General features: G+C 44.2%; 1 long non-coding RNA gene across 1 annotated transcript; it reads right to left on the minus strand.

Moving 5' to 3' along the window:
* Window positions 1–6,814: 6,814 nt before the first annotated feature.
* LOC102151169 lies at window positions 6,815–9,756 on the minus strand. The gene is made up of 4 exons (XR_005367916.1): window positions 9,522–9,756; window positions 7,636–7,744; window positions 7,502–7,544; window positions 6,815–7,108 (listed from the first exon to the last, which is right to left on the minus strand). It is a non-coding gene; the product is annotated as an uncharacterized LOC102151169 (long non-coding RNA).

The following is a 9,756-nucleotide window of genomic DNA, read 5'->3' on the forward strand; positions in this document are numbered from 1 at the left end:
TGACTGCTTTTATCTGGAACTAACTGGTTGGTTCTGAACTGACTGGTCCCAGTCAACCAAACTGGCTGTGTACAGATTTGGGGCTGAATTATAAAAGTGATCGTCCTGCAGTGTTAGTGAAGAAATCATTGTAATTTGGGTAGGGGGAAATTTGCAAATGTTTTTGAGTGTGTATCATAAAAATTCAATATAGATCAAAATTCAGAGAGCAGCACATGTGAGCTTTGTATTAACTATAATAAAAGGGGGTGCTAAACAAGTAATTGGAAATCACTGGGGGATAGGCAGGTGCCCAAACCTGCAACCCCTGGCTACTCAGAATTGCCATGTTTAGCACCTCACCAGCTCTGTCTTACCAGGGGAGGACTTCTCCAAAAGGGATCTTTCCCTTCTTCCCTAGGATAGCCCATTCCTTCTGTTTTCATAGTAATTTTGTGCTGAAGTATCCATGATTAATTCCAGTGGAATTATTTTAAAGGAGACTGGATGTCAGGACTCTGGAATACAAAGTAACAAAACCATAGGAGAGGCACCTGAGACAGGAGGAAGTAGTGAGGGAGGGTTATCCTGGGCAGGATACGGTGCAAGGACTTCCCACCATAGCTCTCCTGAGACCAAACAGGTATGTGCCTAGAGATGATGAAAATAAAATTGTGTATGGAACATGCCTTCTTGACCAACTTAGAAGTGTAAATCACTTCCAAACACTTTTGAACCAGTTTATGGCCCAACCTCTCACCCCTACTATTTAAACACAGAATATACTTAGGACAACAATTCTACTTTAACCATTGATAAAAATAGGTTCCCATACCCTGAAGTGGCAACTTTTATTAGCCTGGATTTAACTGCTTCAAAAATGTGGTGGAAGGGCAAATTGGGTTTAATTAAATTTTAATTATGGCAAGACTTCACCTGAGTCTATGTAATTGCAAACTATTGAAGATTTTACTACATACATTTCAGAGCAGAAATTTATCAGACATATTGTGTATAAACTATAGATTTAGGCACCACCCTGGAAATTAGAGCACAACAAAACTGGTAAATGGCAAAATGTTTTTGTTCAAATAAATATAGAAAATCCAAAGGTACATTGGTATGACTTCTCTTTGCCCATTCACATGATTCACTATATGTCTATCATAATTTTGGTGACTATTTTAAGTCCAATGTGCTCTAGTGGCATTCTCGACACACTGCCACAATACCTACACCTACTTTTCCAATTATATGGCTTTTTTCTCATGTTTAGTGATGCTCATCCCTCCTATTACTTGCTTTTTTTTTCTTTTCCTTTGCCTACATTAGCATGACTCCCTTTCTGGAGTGCCAATCCCTGCCTGTCACCATGATCCCAAGTAACAGGGTACTCATTCATCCCCATGCTACAGCTCAGGGTGCTCCACAGTTGGGTGGGGTAATCCCCATCCCCTATTTTCCCCCATATCTGCCACATCTGACTCTCACTCTTTCTCCTCATAAACATGAGTAGGCTTCCCCGTTACCAGCAATCATTGAGAACTTTATTTTTCCCAACATCTCACCTTCCCTTTAGAACTGAAATACTTAGAAAAGAAATAAGGGATTTCCATGCCCACAGCATCCATCCACCAGCCAGTATGACAATCACACCCACGACCATTCAATACCACAGAAAAACCCCTCTGTGAGTGAAATTAATGAAATCTATGAAATTACAAATCTTGCTGGGTTTTGACAGGCACTGAGGGGGGCACTTGATGGGATGAGCACTGGGTGTTATACTATATGTTGGCAAATCGAACTCCGATAAAAAATACATAGATAAAATAAACTATATTCCAAATTCAACCACTTCCTAGCACTTCCACCACTTCTCCGTAGTCCAGGGTACCGGCTTCTCTCACCTGCAATCCCTCACGGTTGAGATACAGGCTGCTAGAGGAGAAGCTTAAACAGGAAGAGTTCAAGTGAGGACATGTTTAGCTTGCCAAACTCTTGGCTAGAGAGATTCAAATGTGGATTTGGCATTGAGTAAGGTTCTGGAAAGGGGATTTAGAAAGCCTTCCTCTCAATTTATTCATAGTTCACAGGACTTCAGGATCTTTTGCTCCCAGAACACCCTGTCACCACCCCCAAACTTCTAGCAATCAGGAACAATGCCCGAAGACCTAAGGTTTACTGGGCTGCCGGATGCCCATCTCATCAGGCAGTTGGAGTAGATCCAGTTTCTGTCCCCATCTAGACCCTCCACCTCCCCCCAACACACACACACACACATTTCTCCTCTCATTTATCTACCTTTTAGGTCTAGGGAGATGCCAGAGAGGGTCCCTTCTTTCTAGAAGCCCCTGTCTTCATTCAACCCAGAGCAGCCTGAACAGGCTCCAGGTGTGAGAGAAGCAGCTTGTGCAAGAGCTGTTTTGTTTCATCCTCCAGTGCTGGGCTGCAGCAGAGCTAGCTCATCCTGGCTCCACAGATCTCAGTGCTGGGCCCGCTGGAGGCCCTTCTGGGGCCCGGTAAGCCTATCCAAAAGAAAGAGGACTAAAAAAAATAAAAATAAAAATAAAAAAAATAAAATAAAATAAAACAAAAGAAAGAGGACTGCACGTCAGAGGCTTTACACGCTGGGTCCCTTATTTTGTGGGATATCTTCACCTATTGAACACTTTCTTACATTTAAAAGACATGTCTCAGGGATCCCTGGGTGGCGCAGTGGTTTGGCGCCTGCCTTTGGCCCAGGGCGCGATCCTGGAGACCCGGGATCGAATCCCACATCGGGCTCCCGGTGCATGGAGCCTGCTTCTCCCTCTGCCTGTGTCTCTGCGCCTCTCTCTCTCTCTCTCTCTCTGTGACTATCATAAATAAATAAAAATTTAAAAAAAAATAGAAGACATGTCTCAGACATACGCCTAGAAGGTCCAAGAGGAACATGACTAGGTCACAAATTCAAATTTCTATTAATGCCATTTCTCACCAAAGCCAGAACTTTCCCTCCCCTCCTACCTGCCCAGGAGAGATCAGTCCTTTATTACTAATAGAGTGAAATCTAAGGGAATCCAGGACAACCTACCATTTAGTATAGGAAGCCTGGGAAAACCTCACAGAGATAGTCCCGCCCACCCTGGCAGGCAGACAGCCCTGGCGAACAGCTGCATGCTGGGGGTGGTGGCCAGGTCCTCCTTGGTCAGGGGCTGGCTCCAGACTAGCTGCAGCATCTCAAGGCCTGTGAAGACAATGCCCTGGTGAGGGAGGGTTCGCAACTGGGATCCCAGGGCAGGCCAGAACCCCCAAGGAGACATTAAGAGGGGTTATCCAACCCAGGCCTTCCCAGTTGCCCCATCCGCACACCTCCCGGCTACCTTCCTGTAATTACGGTGGACCAAAAGCATGGCTGTAGCTCAAGGGCACTCTCTGTGGGACTCACAGAAGCACCTGGATTTCCAGCCATCCCACAATCCCAGAAGAAACCAAGATGCCACGCAGCTCCACAGTTTAGCCAGGGACACCTACCTTGGGCCTGCTGGTCAGAGTTCCAGCTCCCCAAGCTCCAGATCGTATCAAACAGCTACCACCTTGCCTCTGGCAGTCCAACTACAATGACTCGGGTCTGGCCTGTGGCTGTGAACCATCTCTGCAGCTGAATAAAGGTATGACTGTGCACCTCTATGCATCAAGGTGGCCTGCAACTGGAGGAGGGATTCATGAACCTCTACCTCTTGGGCAGGCCAGGGAGGGCTGCTCCAGGACAAGATGGGGATGGAAAAGTAGGGGAAGGCTGGAAACTGGGGAGGAGATGTGGGCAAGGGCCACCTACCAAAGATGCACTCCTCCTGGTCTTCTTCCATGTAAAATACTAATGGAAGGTAAAAGTTCTCAGATACAATCCACCATGGCCTCTTGCTGCAAGCCCTCCTTTCCATGTCCTAAATTGCTCCTACTTGATTCAGAATAGAAGCAAGCTCAAACACCCTGTCAAAGAAGAAATTGGAAGAACTCAGGGTAGACCCAGGGATCTGTGTTAAATATTGGCATCTGAACAATTCCACATCTTGGACCGCCTTAAGGAGGGGTGGCTTTTGCTTACAGATCCTTTCAATAAAATCCATTCCAAAATTATCTTCATTCTAATTTCAAAAGATTTTGGAGCTGATCAACTGGGTATGAGCCAGGGCAGGGATTGAGGGATGGAAAATACTAGAACATGTAGGTTCCAAAATGGCTCCCTAGATTTGGACAGGCAGTTTTAGTCTGTTCACACTACAAAACATTATAGACTGGGGTGGTTTAAAATAACAAGTACTTATTCCTCACAGTTCTAGAGGCTGGGAAGTCCAAGATCATGACACTGGCAGATTTGGTATCTAGAGAGGTCCTCCTGGTTCATAGACAGCCTTCTTTTCACGGTCCTTACATGGCTGCATGTCTGAAGGGGTGCTTAAGCTTTCTGGGCCTCTTTTACAAGGACACAAATCATATTAATGAGGAGGAACCCTCCCAAAGGACTCACCTTGGGGGTTAGGAATTCAATATGTGAATTTGAGGGGCATGCAAACATTCAGACCATAGCAATTACTATCAGCCAACCAATGATTACACATGTGTAGTTAGACAAAGTTGAGTTTATTTGATGTACTGGTTCAGGAGAGAAGCAACAATCCAGGAACATAAAGCCTCTTTATAGGGAAGAGTTGTGGGGAGCCTATTATAGGATTTGGCTGGGTGATTCTAAGGACTGTTTAGAGAAGCAGAGGCCAGTTTTGTAAAAATGAGGCAATTTGGGGATTATGTAGGAGGCAGGGAGATTAATGTGGTCTTGATTGAAGAATGTCATTGTCTCCGTCTGATTTTAAATGTACAGAGTAAATGTCCTTGCTACATCTTGCATCACGATCGCTGAGTGGTCTTCACTGGTTAAAGAATTCTGAAAGAGTTATTTATGTGTAGTAGGGAACATTAGAGTTTACCTGTCAACTTCCAGCTGCAAGTTCCTAGGTCTGTTTTTTTTTTTGTTGTTTTTTTTTTTTACTTGTCAATCTTTCCTTTTGGCCAAAGAACATTGGCCAGCCCTTAGGACATTCATATGCATGATTCAGATCCATACCATCATCAGAATCCATTGTTCACAGGCTATTTGGAGAACACTGTCTGCATTTGCACTGCAGTTAGTCTCACATGAGCCTTTTGTTGCAAGATGAGATGTTGAACCATTTAAAAACATAATGACTGCACAGTCTCATTTAAGACTGGACAGGATACATGGGTCAACCAGAATACAGGAAATTACCAGAAACAAAGTGATCATTAGTCCTATTAATAGGTTGCCAAGGAAAGAGCCAAAACCAGGCCATGAAATCAGGTCCCCAAACCCATCTGAATCTGTTCTAGAGAGCCAGATAGTCCTTCTTTTAATTTAACTACAAACTGTTCTATCTAACCCATAGTGTTTTAGGTAGATGCTGCAAGCAGTGTTTGCTATAAAACAAAGTTCTTACCCAGCCAAGAAGAAAACAAAGTCTATTTAATCATGCATAAGCACCATTAAACTTTAATTTAAACTAGTTCATTGGGCCTCCAGAGCAGAGGTAGTGTCATTTACAACTTCTGTTAGGGTCAAAGACAAATTTTGCACCAGCTTTTCTTGTTGTATTATTCTTACTACTGGAACTGGAGCACCCAGAGTATAGATGAAGAGGGAGTCAGTTATCTCTCCTGGGAGCTCTCCCAAATCGTCCATGCTTTCTTCATTTTAGGTCTCTGAATATCTTTTTCAGAAAAACAGTTTCCTGTAGAAGTAGATGTTATAAGTTTTGCAAATTCTCTAAAAGTTACTCCATATACACAAGATAGGCTTGTGTAAAATAATGTCCACATAAAAAGTAGTACCTTACTGTTACACAAATTGAATGGAGAGTACAAGTATCATTGATCACAATGAAATCAGGACAATAATTAATCCTCTAACATGTAAAGATTCCTTGAGTGGAGGCTGGGGAATCCCTGAAGATAAGAGACTAATAAACCAAGGACAGCCTCAATATTTGTGTCTACTTCTTGAGTCAGCATAAATATTTTGTAATAAGCATAAGTATTTTGGGTTCAGTGTCCAATTTTGATAGAACCAAAGGTCAGAATTAATACTGTGAGGAAGAGAATGCCTGGGTGGCTCAGCAGTTGAGCATCTGACTCCGGCTCAGAACCTGATCTTGGAGTCCCGGGATCAAGTCCCACATCGGCCTCCCTGCACGGCACCTGCTTCTCCCTCTGCCTATGCCTCTGCCTCTCTCTCTCTCTCTCTATCTCTATCTCTCATGAAGAAATAAAATAAAATCTTTAAAAAAAAATACTGTGAGGAAGATTCAAATTCCAGAAGAGACCAGCAGAAGAAAATCTATCTTTTGAAGTGTGAAGGGAACAACTATTAAATTTTTGTTAGTCAAATCAGGTAGAGAATGACAAATCCGTTAATCAAATTTATAACAATAGCTATAGTCTGGAAACCCACACATATATACACAAGAGTTTTGCCTTTCCTCGAGTGGCAAAGAAATATGACAGAGGATTGAGATTAAAAATGTAGATATGGGGATCCCTGGGTGGCGCAGCGGTTTGGCGCCTGCCTTTGGCCCGGGGCGTGATCCTGGAGACCCGGGATCGAATCCCACATCGGGCTCCCGGTGCATGGAGCCTGCTTCTCCCTCTGCCTGTGTCTCTGCCTCTCTGTCTCTCTCTGTGTGACTATCATGAATAAATAAATAAAATCTTTTAAAAAAATGTAGATATGTGAGGATGCCTGGTGGCTCAGTCAGTTATGCATCCAACTCTTGGTCTCAGCTCAGGTCTTGATATCAGGGTGGTAACTTCAAGCACTGTGTTGGGCTCCATGCTGGGTATGGTTTCTACCTTAAAAGAAAAAAATATAGCTCCTTGAAAGAATTATGAAATTTTTTGGTCTCCCTCTAGGGGGCACCAAAGTACAAAGAGAAGTAGAGCAAAATTGAAAAAGGAGGGCAGAGATATCAAAAATGAATCTTGTTTTATTGCCTTCAGTTGAAGCTCTCCACCTCCTCATTGGCTTGATCTGAAGTTCTTGGTTTGGTAGTCTTCTTCCAAAGATCAGTTATTCCTGGAGGACACAGAAGAATCCTTTATGGTTTCCCAATGAAATCTTTCAACTAAAGCCACAAGTAATCTTCCCTTGATTTTTGCAAGTTTAGTTTCTCTCAAAAAACTAAATCTCCAAGTTTCCCATCATGCAAAGGCTGCTGGGGTGGATATTTGGGGAAAGATGCTTATACTTACTGGGCACATCAAATGAATCCTTTGTAATACTTAACAATTGCAAGCTTGCAGTTATAAAGTATTAGATTATTACTTTTCTGGGGTTCCTGGTATGGCCTTTTCATAAAGCACATGTTGAAGCTGCTCTTTAGTAACAATCACAGTGAAATGTGTACTCCACATCACCAAAGAAATCAGTTAATTTCCTTAGATCCAAAATAACAATCAAGCTACTTACCATCAGAACTTGGGCTATGCATCAGGAATATCCTCAATCCAACCTGAAAAAAACAACAGCCAGCATATACACCACCACTGGGGCAACTGCTTTGGTCAAAGCTTGTTTAGCATAGTGGTAAGCTAAGGTATTACCTTGGAATTCTGGGTCATCACACTCCGAAGTAGCCTTCTTCAGATGACCAAATATGTATTTTCCAGATATATTTTATCTTCATCCACAGTTCCTGAAAACACTTCAGAACTATAAAAGAGAAATGGGTGTCTTGTTATTAATGAAGGTGACTTTTGGACTCCATTCAAGAGCAGATACTGCTTGCCAGGAAGACCAAGCAGGAGACTGAAGGATTGGAATGTTCAGCCCCACCCCCTCCATCGACAACCTCTGAAGAAGGAAGAAGGGCTAGGGGTTGAATCAGCCAATGTCAGTGACTTAGCCAATAATGACTGTGTGATGAAGCCTCCATAAAAACCCAAGTGGACAGCTATTTTGGTCCTTTTTGTTTCCCTGACAGCTTCCACACTTGGGGAACCAGAAAGTTCCCACATGCTAGTGAGCCAGGCCTCAAGTTCCATGAGAACAGAATCTCCTTGGCTAAAGATCTCGCCCTATGTATCTCTTCAGCTGGTTGTTGATTTGTATTCTTTATCATATCCTTTAATAAACTGCTAAGAGTAAATGCTTCCCTGAGTTCTGTGAGCCACTCTAGCAAATTAATCAAACCTAAAGAAGAGGTGGTTGAAACCTTCAACCTGCAGCAGGCTTGTCAGAAGCACAGGTAACAGCCTGGGGTTTACTACTGGCATCTGAAGGGGGTAGTCCTGTGGGACTGAATCCCTAACTTGGCGGATCTGAAGTTATCTCCTGGTATATATGTCAGAATTGGGTTGATTAGACACCCTGTTGGTGTCCAAGAATTGTGTTGTATGTGAGGGAACCCACCCCCCACACAAAGATTGGAATTGGCTCCAGGAACTCTAAAAGAGCCCCCAATCTACAAGAATTTTCTTTTTTAAAATCAATGTGTTGACAGTTACTGTGTCAATCTATATAATGAACAACGGTTCTTCTTTCTTCTCACTTTAGAAGTACACATTTTATGATAATTAACCTAGAAAAACTCAAGTTTTATTTTGATTTGTCAGTTTAAAAAAAAAAGATTTTATTTATTTATTCATGAGAGACACACAGAGAGAGGCAGAGACACAGGCAGAGGGAGAAGCAGGCTCCATGCAGGGAGCCCGATGCGGGACTCGATCCTCAGACCCCAGGATCACGCCCCGGGCCCAAGTCAGACGCCCAACCGCTGAGCCACCCAGGCGTCCCTGTCAGTTTTTTATATCCCAATTTGGTAACCAAAAAAATTTCATGTTTGAGTTACTCAAAATTTAATAATGTCAAGCAAACCTGAGTATTTCTGTTCTTTCCTTTATAAACCAAAAGAGCAAAAAGAAAAGAAAAGGTATTTTAGAAGTTTGATTATTTCAGATTTGTGGCCAGCATGTTAGGGGAAAAAAGGTACTTAAACAAGAGTGCTAGTCATTGAAATAGCAGAAATGTATGGATTTGAGGTGTATTTTGAAGATAGATTTTCTAACTTTATGATTTTAGGCAAGTGGGTCAAAGAAATACTTTTTAAAAATTTTTTGAGACAGAGCCTCTACACACACACCCCGTTTTTCCACTCCAGCAGCCGAGGCAACTTGAGTCTGCCCCCGGCCCGCACCCCACACCCCTCCAGGGTGGGGCTCGGCTAAGGGGCGGGGGCTCAGCACCCTGAAGGGCTGTGTGTAGGGTGCAGATAGCCAGCTGGCAGCAGCTGGGGACCCTGGAAACCTTCCCATACCGCCCCCCCTTTTGGCGTCGCAGCCTCCAGTCCTAGAGCGCAGGCGGGCGGCCGCGGGGCAGCGGAGACGACTCGCACCACCTCCCGGGCCAGCCTGCGCCCCGAGTCCGCCCCCGCCCCCGCCCCCGCCCCCGGGGGTTGCTTCTTGCCGCACTTGGGGTGCACTGTGCCAACCTGGAAAAGAGCCACTCTCTTCCTACTCGCTGCCGTTTCCGTGGGCTGCAAGGTGCTTCCAGGGTGTGAGCTCCTGCTTAGCCACCCCCACTCCGCTAGAAATGAGGTTTCCTGTGTTTATTTCCTTAGCTGGAGGAAACCTGGGGCGGGGGGCAGCGGCCTGTTGCGAATCCCCCGCACAAGGCTGCGCAGCGCCGCAGACGCAAACGTCCGGGAGTCCCGCGTCTTCTGGCTC

This window comes from Canis lupus, chromosome 12, assembly GCF_011100685.1.
Source record: "Canis lupus familiaris isolate Mischka breed German Shepherd chromosome 12, alternate assembly UU_Cfam_GSD_1.0, whole genome shotgun sequence".
Taxonomy (NCBI): domain Eukaryota; kingdom Metazoa; phylum Chordata; class Mammalia; order Carnivora; family Canidae; genus Canis; species Canis lupus.